We start from the raw sequence: 14,935 nt of genomic DNA, 5'->3' as shown, positions 1-14,935 counted from the left end.
GGTAGAGCAACTACTGTGCAGTAGCTTAAGCACCAAAAGAAGAAAGAGAGAGGTTTACAGCAGCATGGCTTAGTTCACATTTGCTTGTCAGCTTGGAGCGTGCACATGTTCAGATATCAGAGCTCAGCTAACTGATAACTGCTTGTTTATTAATCTCTGGTAACTCTATCTGCCCTCTCAGCCCTGAGTACAGAGCAGAGGCAATGTCCTCAGGAGCTGGAGATCAATTTAAATTTTAAAGTCTTGGTCCCTGACTCACCCCATAGTGTCTGAGCTCCTTATAATAAATGTTTAGTGGATTTTCTATCATGTAACTGATCCCAGTTCACTCTCTAGCAGCCCTGGCTGTCACATATTCCTGTGCTGGAGAAAAAGCTTTTAATATCCATGCAGTAAGCATTGCAGAGGGCACGTACACGCCTGGAGGAAACCGAGATTTGGACTCTGGAAAGCTCTGCACCCACTTAATGCCAATGCTGATGTCCTCTGGGTACCAGCACTCACAGAGCATTGCCCGGTGTTGTGGTTTAACCCAACCAGCAGCTAAACACCATACAGCTGTTCACTCACCCTCCCCCCTCCCTCTCTGGAATGGGGGAGAGAAATGGGAAAGTGAAGCCTGTGAGTTGAGATAAAGACAGTTTACTAAGACAGAAAAATAGTAATAACAACAATAATAATAACAATAATGATGATAATAGTACTACTAATAATAATGTGTACGAAACAAGTGATGAGCGATGCAATTGCTCGCCACTCACTGACCAATGCCCAGCCTAACCCCGAGCAGCCTGCCCCCCCCACCCCAGCTAGCCACCCCTATCTATTGTTTAGCATGACATCAGATGGTGTGGAATACCCCTTTGGCCAGTTTGGGTCAGCTTTCCTAGGTCTGTCCCCTCCTAGCTCTTGTTGCACCCCCAGCCTGCCCGCTGGCAGGACAGAGCGAGAAGCTGAAATGTCCTTGGCTTGGTGTAAGCACTGCTCTGCAACAATTAAAACATCAGCGTGTTATCAGCACTCTTCTCATTCTAATCCAAAACAGAGCACCCTACCAGCTACTAGGAGGAAAATTAACTCTGTCCTAACTGAAACCAGGATACCTGGAAAAGAACACAACTATGGGACCCCTGAATCTTGCTTTTGCTCATCTGTATTTGCACACTGTGCAGAGCTGCCTGGGGATCAGCATGTCCTGCGAAGGGCATATCATCTACTGGGGCTAAAGTGTTGGAGGAACAGAGTTGGAAGGTGGGAATCAAACCAAGATGATTAACTCCCTGCTTAATGGCCCCAACCCAAAACCTGACTACTGCCAGCTTGGTGAGGTTTCATTGCAGGGTCTCTGTTGATGCCTGGCCAGGACCAGACCACCCAGTGCCACCCTGGGGGGGTCCCTGCTGGGAATTAAAAGCCCTGTGGAGGGACGGTGGCCACAGCCCAACACTGCTGATCCAAGAGGCTGCTCTGCATTAACCCCAGAGCATTGCTGACCAGAGATGCTTTAGTTCTTGCCTTACGAGTTCTGCTTCTCAATAAAAGCAAAAAACAATTTATGAGTGCACAGCCAGCAATGTGAAACTGTCTCAACTGTGGCTGGTTACAAGTGGTTGGTGACTGAACCCTTGGGAATGGTGGGGAGTCACTGCTCCGGAGGAGCTGCTGCCTGCTGAAAGCAGAGGGAGGGTCCTCACCTGGGGAGGGTCCCCAACACACACAAATGTCCCACCCCACAGCCATGGAGAAGGACAGCAGCTGTCAAGCAGCTGCCATCATCACCCCTCTCCCTTGCCCTGCAACAGCTCGTACCACAGGGCACAGGCAGCCTCCTGCTTCAGCCCATCAAGAGCCTGCTGTGGCTGGGAGATAAATGCCAGGAGCTGCAGAGATGGGGGGGTGCACTGAGGGTGCTGGGGGGATGGGGTGTGTGTGGCTGGCACCAAAATATCTTGTTGATACCAAACTGCTGGGACAGCTAAGGAAAAAACAGAGGCGCACTCATTGCTTGAGATGTTTTTACCTTTATTAGGCCACCATGCAGTTACAGACCTGCCACCACTCTGCTCCCCAGCCTGCCCTGACCCCCCCTGCCTTGTGGGGAGCGCTTCTGGTGCCTGGCCAAGGGCAATGCCACCCAGATGCTTTTCCTCCAGGTAGAGTGACCCATCCGCTGCCCTAGGGTCTGGGTCTGGCTGCCTGGCAGTCAATGTATTTGCAAAAAGTGCCTCTGTCCCAAGGCTTTAGGGATCCTCTGCTTCCTGAACAGCTTTGTAAAGTCAGTGGCAAGTAAAACGCAGAGGCCTGAGCTGCCGGGGAGCACAGGGCTTCTTGAGGAACCTCTGGAGCAAGTTCCCAGAGAACTTCCCAGCAGAGAGCTCCAGGCTGGATCCCACCTTCAGGAAGTGAATCACCAGCCTCCTCGCTGTCTTCTCAGCTTCTTTGCTCTCCAGCACACCCCACATGGCACGTCTCCAGGGTGGAGGGAGGGCCTGGCTGCTGGCTGCCTCCAACATCCCTGGGACCGGTGGCACTGGGACTCATCCGCTTGTGGTCCCTCAGGCCTCCACCTGTGTGGGAGCACCCATCTCCAGCAGCCCCAGGTACCCGGGGGTGTCTGCAGTGCCCTGGCTCCTGCTGGGACCTGGGGGGTATTTCAGCAGCAGGAGCTCGAGGGCGACCTGTGTGGAAAAACAAGGCCTCTTCCCAGGTGACCTGAGGGCTCTGCCCCAGGGTGACAAAGCCGTACAGTGTGATGACCTTGGGGAGATGGGGCAGGGGCAGAGCTGCCCAGGCAAGATGATTTGGGATAGTCTACGTGCTGGTGGCGAGCTCGGTGTTGGAGCAGGATGGGATGGAGCCAGGCACACCGCGTGTGTCCACCAGCACCAGCCCCGAGCTGCTGCCCTGTGCTGTCCTCACCAGCGGCCCCACACACCAGTGTTTCTCCAGGATGTCCAGAGAGGGGATGGTAAACTGTGGGATGCAGGTTAGTGGTCACCATGTGCTGGAAGTTGTCCCTGGAGCTCTTGTCCTGGAGTGAGCAAGGACAGAGCATTGCCTCCCGATGCAGCATGGTGGGGTTGGCAGCTGCTGGAGCACTGCCTCATATTTATGCTCTGCAGGCAGCCCTGATTGCTCTGCGTGCCGTGATGCTGGGTGACACCGGCTGACACATCCCTGCACCTGCTGTCATCAGAGTGGAGGCCATTTGTCAACCACTCAGGCACAGGAAGGCAACTGGAGGGGTCACGCAAGGAAAGGCTGGCCTCGCTCTCTTCCTTTCAGCTTTATTGACTCAAACAAACCCCAGACTCAGCTTCACTGCACTGCAGGAGCAATGGGAGGGTGCACACAGGGAGGAAGCTGAGGGTCCCCCTCCCTTAGGCCCATCAGGGGGCGCAGAGGGTCTGAATTTTGGCATCTCAGCCTTCTGCCTTAGCTATTTGCACCAGCACAGAGAGATGGGAGACATCCCACCCCAGAGCCTTGGCTCTGCAAGCTACAACCCACACTGGGAGATGAGTATCCCAAATTGTAGAGGAAATTGAGAGCTATCACCCCCCTTGAATGAGGCATCAGGCTGAGTGCTGACACCAAGGAACCCCCAGAGAAGGGCACATGGGGCTGCCTCACTTGTGAGTGGGGCAAGCAGCTCGTCAGCACAATGGGGAGCAGCTGGGCCATGAACTACAAGTAGCTGGGGGCTGCAGGCTAGGCTAAGCCAGGTTTGGGCAGCATCAGGTGGCAGCAGTCCTAGTCACACAGCAGCTCAGTGTGTGCAGAGCTCCTCCAGGTACATGGGGTGGGTTCTGCTGGGGCCAGGGTGAACCTGGAGTGCAGGATGGCTGACCTTTCTCTCTCGGTGTAGGGGCAGATGGTTGTCCGCAACAAACCCTACTCCATGCCTAGCAGGATCCTGTGCCAGGTATTTCAGCTAGGCTTTGTCAGGAACCTGGTAGGTGATGCTTCTCTGCTGGAGGGGTTTGAGGGCAAGGGGATGGGGTGGCAGTGGCTTGGCTTCTCTGCTCTATCATCCTCTCTGCTCTTCATCCCCCCTGCTCTGCAGTCAGTGTGTGCTCATCCTCTGTTTTTCTCCCATTCCCATTTCATTCTCTGTCTGATTTGGTCTTATCTTACTCCTCTTCTGCTAGTGGTTACTGCAGCATTTGTGTTTCTCTTCTCTGTACCAGAAGGGGGCAAGGTACAACCTCACTGGTCCCTGTTTACCTGATTGAAGTTGGTCCTACTTATGCTGGGAGAGAGCAGAGCTCAAAGGTCAAGGTTTTCACTGAGAACTTGAAGTAACTGGAAGGTCTCATGCTACCAAATGTAATTCTCTCTTGCTTGCAGCTGAAGATCCTTCAGAAAGTATCAGCCTGGGTTGGGCTTGTGGTCCCTGTAGAGACAATTATCAGCAAAGTCTGCCCCACACAGTCTCCCACCAGACCTGGACGACTCGCCAAGAAGCGCTACGGGAGGCTGACGCGTCTCCTTCTCTCCATCGTCCCCACCAGGATCCGGAACGTCCTGGGCCAACTGCCAGTGGACTGGGGCCAGAGCAACATGCCCAAGGGTAAGAGCTGGGGACTTCTGGAGTACCCAAAGGGTTTGCAGGCCAGAAGCACAGAGCATGACATCCAAACACATTGGATCTGAAGCTCCTGTGCTGGGTAGAAAGCTGGGAAATGCACAGCTGTGTGTTTATTCTGTATGCACTCTGCCTCCTGTGGATCCCTGCAGAGATCCGAGAAGCTCGGATCAACCCTTCTAGTAAAGCAAACAAGAGGAAACGGGACGATGTTGCTCTGGAGGAGCAGGTGTCCTGGGTGGAGGTGCTGGAGGGGGACCTGCTGGAAGATGACCCTGAAGATGTCACATACGAGGTATGGTGTTCTGGTGCCTGAGCAGATCCTTTCCCCCTGGGAAAGTGAGTCAGGATTGTTTGCCCTCCGTCTTCCCAGTGGACTGGGAGCTTCTCTATGTAGGGCTGCAGAGGAGCCTGCACAGAGAGACACAAAGAGGCTTCCTTTGTCATATGCCCTTTGGGGGCTGCAGGCTGTCCAAGGAGAACTTGAGTATTGCATCTTCAGTGTCTGAAAGTGTGGGTGCCCTGCTTGCCCCGTAACACCAGAATTCCCATTCAGTTAGTGTCCCTGCAAAGCAGCACCATGGCCACCCATGGCTGCTTGGCTGCAGGGCTGATGCCTCCCTCAGGGGCTGCCTTTTCCCTCCTCAGCCCTCGGATTTGGAAACAGACAGCGAGGAGTACAAGTCCCAGAATGACACTGAAGCAGACCTGGAGTTTGAAGAGCAGGATGGGGTTGTTCTGTTGAAGGAGTCATCAGCTCTCCAGGTGAGTGAGTAGGCCTGCTGCATCCAGCTGCTGACTTCATCCTGGGTAGACTTTCAGATACTGAGCTGGAAGGACATGCTTCGGTCCTTCTTCCCTTGGCTATAGAAGGAGAGGTTTCTGGGGTGAGTTCACAAGATCATTCGTGGGTTTTCTGTGCTGCTTGTCTATGGAGCTGCAGTCTGACCCAGTCCCTGTCTCTGCAGGTGGAAGATGCCCAGCCCACTGGGGATGGGGATATCCCAGAGCTGCTGGCTGCGAGCATGGAGCAGGGACTGAGGGACTCGTCTGTGTCCAGCAGTGGGGAAGACGCTTCTGACACTGACAGTGGTGATGGTGATGCCCAGAAGCCACCAGCTTGTGAGAGCAGTGGGGATGGTAGTGGCCAGGAGCAGGAGGCGGATCATGAGAGCAGCAGTTTGTTGCAGCATGAGGTGAGGACTCTTCTTGCATGAGTAATAGTCCCACCTGCCCTCCTTTATTAGGTGAGGTATCATAAGTGGTCTGTACTCAGAGGGGTTTCAGCTTGGGAAGATGCCCTCAGGCTCTGAGCTTTTTGGGACAGCTCTCTTTTCCCTTCTCTGCCATGTGAACCAGGCAAGGATTGTAGGGCTGCGGCTGTCTTCCCCAGCAAGGACACATCAGTCCCAGACATGCTGCTGAGGTGATGCTGGCTGTGCACAGAGCCCTGGGCACCTTCATCCCCTGGGTGTTAGGGCTACCAAAATTCAGTTGAGCACCTTGTGCTGGTACCTAGGGCAGCTCCCTCTGACCCAGAAGCTTCATGACACCGTGACCCAGAGAGCTTGCCCTGAAAACTGGGGAGGGTTTGTGGGAGAGTCTTCATCACCAGTAACTTTGCATGGGATCCTCCACTGCTCTAGACCCATCTGTTCCCAAGGCACCAACCAATACCCTCCCACCTCCTATGAAGCTGATGCTCAGCTTGCAGAGGAATGGAGGGTGAGGAAGTGTGGGGTATGTTTTGTGCTCAGTTTCTCAACCCCCTGTGACTGGCTGCTGTGCTCAAGGACAAATCTCATCTTTTCTAGGGTAAGCAGGAACCCTGACCGGTGGGCCCAGACCTCTGCTGTGGCTGTGAAGTGTCTGTTTTTCTCTGGCTGCTGTGTTCTAGTGTAAGCTGTCCAGTTAATGACATTGATATTTTTGAACTTTATAATAAATTACCCTATTTTTCATGTGAATTGGGATGTAGTTGGCTGTCAGTAGCTGGACCTGGCAGGCTCTCTGTGCCAGGTGGCATTGGCACACTGCTGCTGGGAGCACAGGGTTGCCATTGGCATCTGTGCCCCAATCCCACCTGTGGAAAGGCTCTCCGTGGCCTCAGGGGGTTATGGCTTTGGCAATGCTGTGATGGGAAGGGGTACAGGTAGCGGAGCAGTGTTCCAATACAGCAGTGCCTGAGTGTGGCCATGCTGACTGGTCCCCAGCTGTCCCTGTGCTGGCTGTCCTCTGATGTGCAGGATGGGCACCTCCACATATACATCACCAGAAATACAAGAGGCAGCAAGCCTGTCTTTGGGATAAACCAAACAGCTTCACAGGGGATCCACACTGCTTGCTGAGCACTTGAGGGTCTTCAGTCTGCTGGGATATTTCTGCCTGGGGCCCTCCCTGAATGAATCCTACAGAGGACCTCGGTTCAGGGCAAGAGTTGAGCAAGAAGTGAGTCAGGGTCAGGAAGGGGAGGCTGGGATCAGGATTATCATGAACACAACCTGGAGTGACTTTAGGTTGGCCAACACATCTGTTACATGGAACAAGTGATAGTAGCTGAAACTGAAAAGAGCAATAGATATTCCAAATGTCAGTAAAATAAAAAGGACGCAGCCCAAGGTGCTGAGCTTTTGCTCAGGGCCTGCCTGGAGGTTGTCCGATGGCACAACTGCCTCTAGCTGTGTTTGCATGTGCATCAGCTCAGACTAACAGTGTTCCAGCTGATAAAAATAACTGGCTGCCTGAAATGGGGTGTGCTGCTGAAGTAGCTGAGCCCTCCAGCAGGTCCAGCCTGGATGAACCCTGCCAGCTGTGCTTGATCCCTCCTATGGGCAAAGCTTCTGAGAAGCATCAATCCTTACCAGGGAGGGAGGTGCTGAGACACCCCCAGGTTTTGATTCTTTGTGTCCTATTTCATATGCGTTGAGGAAGGAAAAAAAAAAAAAAGAAAAAAGTGGGAGTTCCAAATCCCACAGTTAAAGGCAGGATGGTGGTGGGGATGGAGATATTCCTGCTCCCAGCCCTGCCGTGATCAGGGGTACTGATGTCTTCCTAATCACAGGTTGTTTCAGCTGTCAGAAGCAGCTCTGGGTTGTGCTGTGCTCTCTGCAGCTTTTCCCCCTTGGGCTAAAGTTGTCATGCTCTGGCCAGCAGCAAATGCTTTAAAGGATGAAATGCTTCAGCTTGAAATTGGTTGGTACACCTGAGCTCGAGCTGCAGCCCGTGGAGCCCTCCCTAGGGCTCTGAAGCTGACCTTCCACACGTGGCTCTGGCCTGAGACCTGCTGCAGCTCCATGTGGCTCTGCTTCAGTGGGGCATGGCTTGGGCTGGGCAGAGTGGATTTCCTCATGGGTTGGACCAGTTATTTGTGCACCTCCAGTGTGCAGAACTCGGGACTCCAAGTGTCAAAGCTCAGGTAGTTATGAGCTGTTCCTCATTTTTCCCTATGGTAGTGTCTCTTTAAGTGCAGGTATTCCTCTCACCTTGCGTTATCTGCAGCCACAGCAGCAGGGGTTTCATTACTGCTGAATAATAGCAAGGTTTTACTTAAGGCTGATAAAAGAGCTGATATTGCAACTCACGGATATTATGTTGGGCTCTGCATTAAGTCAATTGCTCATTGTTTGTTTTTTAATAGCCCTATTCTCTGCAGCCAGAGTTTTCAAAGCAGAGAATGATAAAACATCATTTAGTGGTACACAGCTAGGTAAGGGCATTTTCTGAAATCTGTGTGGGATTTTCCTGCTGGCTCCTGAGCTTCAGTAATGCTGGATGTGGAGATAAAGAGGGGCCTTTGTTCCTTGTCTGAGTGCCAGGCTGCAGAGCCACTATGCCTCAAAATGTAGTGAGAAAGGGACTAGCACTAAACCTGGCTCTGAGCTCACCTGCAGATCAGTTCTGGGCATACCTGTCTGCAATGAGGGACATGCCCGAATCCTACATGAGTCCTGAGCCCTGATCTAGGGAGAAGAGCCTTCCTCAGATGAATGTGAAGGCAGCAAATGGCTCAGAGGAGGGAGAATGAGCTACAGAGATGCTTTATCCCAAGTGTTCGCCTTGGATCCAACCCAGGTATGTGCTGCGATTCTGTGGTCACCCAGGGAGGGGCAGAACGGGGGCTACTGCTGCTGGAGGGGATGGAGGAGTAACCCCCTGTTGGTTCACAGGACTGTGCCTGGGGCTGGCTTGGCTGCAGCAGGGCAAGGCTCATACCTCACGCAAAGGTGGATTTGTGGCTAGAAGGATGCTGAGGGCGGCTCGGTGATGCCGCGGTGTCTCACCTGCAGGGTGTTACAGGACCTGATGACTCCTGGGGATTTGGCCCCTCCTTGTGCTACAGCAGGGTGGAGATGTGGGGACTAAGAGCAGGACATGAGGATGGAGGCATCTCCCTCTATTGAAAGGCATAGCTCTTTGCTAAGCACCTCCAAGTATCTTTCCCTTTCCTCTTCTTTGTACCTGTTCTTGATCTGTGGTCTGGGAGCATCCTTCTGAGCAGGAAAAGGGGGGACCCCTTGGGCTGTGCCCCTCCTGTCCTGCTCAGCCTCCAGCAGCTCAGAGGAGATACAAGTCCCCTGCCCCCCAGGTAGGTGCTCTCTCAGTGCTGTCATCTGCACGAGGCTCCTGCCCACACCTCCCAGATGATAAATCCCACTTTATTGTGCGATATTGAGCTCCAGGTGGTGCCAAGGGGCTGCACCAAAGACCTGACTGATTCTGCTCCGCAGCACAGGCAGCTGCTCTCCGAGTGCTGTGGCTGCCCTGAACGCAGTGGTTTTACAGCCAGTGCTGCAGCTGCACCTCGGTGCAGTCAGAGCCCCTTCCAGGGAGCTGCCAGCACCGGCTTTCCACATGGGCTGACTTCACATCCCTCTACAGCAGGAGTTTATCTGGATGCAAGAGCCTGAGGTTGCTTTGAGCAACTAAAAGAATGTTTCAGCCCTGAGCTGGACACACAGAGATGGGGATAGACAAAGGTATGAGTGGTCCAACCTCTTGCTGCAGCCAAAACTGAGCTCCTTTCATGGGTGCTCTGTGCTGCCCACCTGCCCCCGAGGCGCAGGTTGGTACGGGAGTGCTCCAGGCTGTGAGCAGTGCTGCTGGAAGCAGACCCCTTACCTGAGGGGAGCGCTTTTTCCAGGCCAAATACTTCTGGCTCATGTGTGCTCTGAAGACTTCCAGGGGCTGGGAGCCAATATCTGTGCTGCCAGCCTGGTTGTCGTCTCTTGTACCAGGGTCACAGCTGGGTGGCACTGGGAAAGCAGCGCTCTGCTGGAGGCTGAGGCTGCTCTCCAGCAGGAGGCTGGCGTCAAGAAGAGCTGAGGTCTGCAGACTTATTGTGTGTCACACTGTGAGCAAAGCAACTGAACAGTCATGAGATGCCGTGGGCTAGCCCACTCCCTCTCTAATGGCGATGTCCAGCTGAGGTGGGGAATAAGCAGTGCCTCCCACGTGTGTGCCTTCCCAGCCAAACCCCCCAGTGAAAGCTCTGGAAAACAAAGATGGAGGGTGAGCACGCTGTGAGTGTTAACATGCACATACATTAGGGAGGTGACTCATAAGAGTAATTTTCAGGTCCTATTAACTTCATCCATGCACTCTCCAAAACGTGCTCTATTTATTCATATTCCTTTTAAGATGCTGCAAGTATTAGCTTAGACAAGTGGGAGGTGGTGGGGAATGCTGAGAGCCAAGGCACGCTCCCACTCCAGCTCTGATCTGGCAGTGCCCCTCACTGTGGGTCACCCAAGGAGGTGAGCAGCCTTCCGGGACCTCTATGGCTCTTTCAGCCTTCTTAGTAGCTCCTGGGTTTATTTCAAAAAAATATTTTTTAGGAGGAGTCTGGAGCAAAGGGAACTTTATGCCAAGAACATCTTGGGGCAGCTGAGGAACTGCCCTGGATTGCATCTTCTACTGTGCACTCCAGCCAGTTCCTATCTGGGCTCCAGGGATGGTAACATGGAGGGGGGAGTTGAAAGACCACCTAGATCATCACCAGCGGAGAGTTCTACCCCTTGGGCCGTGCCTGGCTCACCTCAAGGTTTTAATGCAGCTTTGCTGAAACAAACCCAGCCTTCCCACAGCTCTGGGGCCAGAGGTGCTTCCTCTTGCTGCTCCTTGGCTGTAGCTCATCTGTGGATCACAGGCCAGGAGCTCTGATCCCCCGTGGGCTCTCATCCCCGGGCTGAATGCCATGAGGTGCATGCAGGAGCTGCTGGCACTGGAGGCAGCCTCCCTGCATTTTCTTGCATGCGAGCAACCCAAAGGCAGATGTCTTCCCAGCAGCCATGCATCGTTCATGCAAGACTGCTCCCCATCTAATAAATTGTATTAGAGAGACAAGACACAATGGGGCCTTTAATTATAGAAACAATTACCCAGGATTAATGATGGCAGAAGTGTGATGAATTATTGTTACTCCTAAGTTTAATGCAGCTTTGGTAGCTTTTGTCAGATGTGGAGAGTAATGAGACAACACTTTCTTGGGACTTTGCTTTAACTAGTTTCTTCCTTCTCTTCCTCTTGTTTGTGCTGATGAGACACGCTTGGGGGCTTTCAAAAAAAATGAAGAGGCTTGGCTGGATGAAGTTTTCTGAGGCTTGTTATGGAAGGGGCAGGGCATGAGGAGGAACAAGGGAGCCTGCAGGTGGGATAAGCCCTGTGAGGCAGAGCAGGGATCACTGCATCAGCATTGCAGCCGTCGGCCAACAGCCCTCAGTGCATCCTGGTGAGCTGGGGGGGGCTGCCCTGCCTGACTCTATCCTGCTTACAAGGCATTAACAGCAAAAACAGCTTGGGAAAATGCAATAGCCAGCAACAGCTGCCCTGTGCCCAGAACCCTAATTCTGCCCCGTGAAGGACCTATGGTCCTTTGGGAGCAACTGCCCCACTCCTGCCAATGCCTGAAGTGTGCAGGGCCAGTGGGCAGGCTGCCTTTGCATCCGTGCCCAGTTGTGGGCATTCAGTTTGTTTACTTGTTGACATCCTCCTGGTACAGCACCTTTGGCCAGGAGACGCGGGGTGCCGGATGTCCCCAGCTCCCTGTGCCAGACAGAGCCCTTGTTTCCAAACAGTTTTTCCTTCCGTGGAGGACGTGGGTGGATTTGTTGCCTGCGAGATGCTAATAACGCTGGCCCGGTGCCCAGTGCAGTCTCACCTCCGGTGCTGATGCTCTCCAAAACGTCTCCACAGCCCCAGCGGGTGCCCTCCAGCCTGCCAGGTGCTATGCCTGGCCTGGGGTGATGGCCACACACACTCACCTGTGCACCTGTGTGCCCTTAGCAGCCCAGCCCATTCCCACTGTGCCCAGCTGCAAAAGGGACTTCACACATGGAGCCTCGAAGCATCGCTTAGCTTTGGGGCAGCCACACGGCTCCAGCTCCCAGTCCCCATGCAGGCAGAAGGGGTGAGGTTGGGGCTGTGTGGACACCTGTGCTTCATAAAAACAATGCATGCGCATGGGCTGCGATGGACTGTCAACAACTGGATTCCCTGGGGAAGAAACTGCACTCTTAAAGCTGGTGCTAGCCAATGCTCCTGGAGACCAGCTTGAGGTCAAGGGATGATCCTCCTGGTAAATTTTAAGCTGTTCCCTATTTAAAACCCATTTCTGAACTGTGACAGCGTCTCTGTCCCACAGAAGCCAAGCTCTTAGACAGCCATGGGAACAGCACTAAGCTGGCAAGTAATTACATGTTCCTCAAAGAAAAGTTGAAGTTTCCCAAGTCTTCCTGGTTACTAAAGAAGTCGTCATCTGTCTATAATCCCAAATTAGACCTTGAAAACCCTCCTGGCTTATGAATCAGATCTACCATCATTGCACACCAGTGTAATTTGCCTTGTCTTTCAATATAATGGCTCCCATCCCACTCAGAGGACGTGGAGTGAAGGCAGGGAGCTGAAAAAAAGCAGGACTCCAGGTTCCCAGTTATGTGTGGTGGCAATGTGCCATCCTTAGTGCACTTGGGGCAGCCTTTCCTTGGGGATTTTGGTGCTCAGAGTTAGCATCTGCCCACAAAGTGGGAAATCTGGTGGTGGCTGGGGATGCATTCCCATGTGAGCTACATCAAAGTGCAGCTTTTCTCCTGAGATGATATCTTGTGAAGTGACAGATGGGTCAGAAATGCTGCAGAGTTGAGAGAGAGTGATTAGAAATAGATGAGGAGGACTTCTCCTGGCTGGTGGCCCTGGCAGCTGCCTCGGTCCCAAGGCAGGGAGGTGAGCACCCAAGGAGCTCAGCAAGTGCACTGAACGGGCACAGCGTTGGGTTCCTCTTGCCACTGCCTGGTGTGACCCAACAACCCCAGGGCCACTGGAGGCCACGGCCACAGCTGGAGCTGATGAGTTAAGGGCAGAGAACTTGATTTGCCTGCATGAAGCATGGGGGCAGCCGTGGGACCACGGGGGCAAGGGGCACCAGGGACAGTTTCTGTCTCGCAGGTGCACATGACACATTTGCCGTCCAGGCACTGCAGTGCCTGGAATCCTAATCGCCTGCAAAGCGGCTCTAATGACATTTGAAAACGAGCCTGGAGCTGCCGGGAGGGATTCGATGTTGTGCTCAGATAAACACAGGCAGGGTTCTTGCGGAGGCGGGAGTGCCTTCCTCACACTACAGCTGCAGGAAGGGGAATGTGGGCTGCATCGCATCGGGATGCATCCCAACGGGGACGGGGCGGGAGGCGGCAGGGCGGCTGCCCCCAGCTCTCCAGCAGTAGGGAGTGATGGGACGCGTGGGTACAGACCCCGCGTGGGCTTGGTCAGGGCTGGAGTAGGGACATTGGACCCACTGAGCGGTGCCTCCACTGAACCAGGGAGAGAGGGGGTGAAGCAGGCGGTGTCCTGCAGGAAGCTGCTGCACCAGCGCAGTTCATCACATTGCCCTGTACCAGGAGGGCCAGGCTGCGCACGATGATGCCCAGGCCTCAGCTGGTTTTGTGCTGCCAGGTTCCCATGAGGACAGTGCCGGCCCCTTTGCCCCATCCCACGGGGTTTGCACCAGGCAGGGAAGTGACACCGGAGGGGGAATAGGAAGAGAAATTGTGTGTGAGAAGCACTGGCTTGCTCCATGAGCACACTTGTTCTTGCTCCTGCCTGCACACTGCCTAAATCCACAGGCATATGTGGCACTGCCCAGCCCCAGGGCAGAGATTTGGAGCCATCTCATTCACCCCTTGGCATTCCCCGAGGAGCTGCTGCTCCTCCTGAGCCCCAGTTCCCTTGGGGCAGATGTAGGGCTTGTGAGTGTTATTGCTGCTGTTACTGAGCCATGGTTGGTGCTTTGGGAAGGGACGTTCACTCTGGTGCAGAATAACTGCAGCGCCAAGCACCCAGTGGGGAACTGCTGAGGGCACAGCTGCTGGAGCAAGACGCAATTTGGGTTTGTTGACAGGCTAAGGCGTGTTTGGGGAAGAGGTTGCGGTGGCTGTGTGTGCTCAGAGCTGGATTTCAGAGGCTGATGTTCCTTGCATGGGGGCAGCTCCTGGGGATTCTCCACCCCAGGCAGACCCAAGCCCTACAGTGTCACTGCCCCAACCCCACCACTCCAGGCTGCTCGGAGATCCATCGTCAGTCAGAGCTGAGGTTACAGCAGGAAGAAGGAACTGGGGCACATCTGCTGGCAGCAATTTCTCCTATTAATTTGTCCTGGTGCCTGGAGCACCTCCCTGCATTTGCACAGCAAGCAGACACTCCTCAGCTGCAGGGATGAGCAATGAGCTAGGCAGCACCGGTCTCCCCGCAGCAGTGTAAATCAGCAGCCTCACGCTTAGGTGCTGGCAACAATGGGGCCGAGGTCCTGTGCAGGCTCCTGCACTCACAAAGCAAGCGGCTGCAGAAGCAATGTCCCTGCAATGGGGCCAGAGCACCGGGTGGCAGCGGGGGCAAGGCCCCAAGGTGCATTGTCCCTCCCAGGGCAAGGCGATGGGCACACTGGCTGGGACATTACTGTGGGGGACATTGAGCACACAGAGCTCCTGACAAAGGCAGCTGGCACCAGTGCTCAGCGGCTCTGCAAGAACTGGGACAGGGCCCTAAATAAAGGGAATGGGGGAAATCCTCCTTTTGTCACCTTAGGCTGGCTGGCTGCTGGGAGGGACATCTGAGTGCTTGATGTCCAGGGGCCCTAACACAGCCAGCGGAGAGCCAGGCACCAGATCGCTCTGTCCCTTTTCGCTGTCACACAAAGCCACAACAGTTGGAGGGGAAAAGGTCCCTTCTCCTTCCCATGGGGATTAAGACCATTTGCCTGACCATGCTGCTGCTGGGGACGGCTCAGAACAGCAGGTGTTTGGCAAAGAAACTTTTATTTTAGTTACCAAATACATAATAAAAGTAACGAGGATTAGT

The 14,935-nt window shown here is 54.0% G+C and overlaps 1 long non-coding RNA gene across 1 annotated transcript; it reads left to right on the top strand.

The window, feature by feature from the left end:
- The first annotated feature begins 3,654 nt into the window (after nucleotides 1–3,654).
- Nucleotides 3,655–6,555, top strand: LOC101803471 (uncharacterized). The gene is made up of 7 exons (XR_005261279.2): nucleotides 3,655–3,793; nucleotides 3,869–3,955; nucleotides 4,351–4,573; nucleotides 4,741–4,883; nucleotides 5,237–5,353; nucleotides 5,557–5,784; nucleotides 6,403–6,555. It is a non-coding gene; the product is annotated as an uncharacterized lncRNA (long non-coding RNA).
- Nucleotides 6,556–14,935: the final 8,380 nt, after the last annotated feature.

This window comes from Anas platyrhynchos, chromosome 29, assembly GCF_047663525.1.
Source record: "Anas platyrhynchos isolate ZD024472 breed Pekin duck chromosome 29, IASCAAS_PekinDuck_T2T, whole genome shotgun sequence".
Taxonomy (NCBI): Eukaryota; Metazoa; Chordata; class Aves; order Anseriformes; family Anatidae; genus Anas; species Anas platyrhynchos.
Note: the sequence above shows the minus strand (reverse complement) of the source record. Positions and strands in the feature narration are given on the sequence as shown.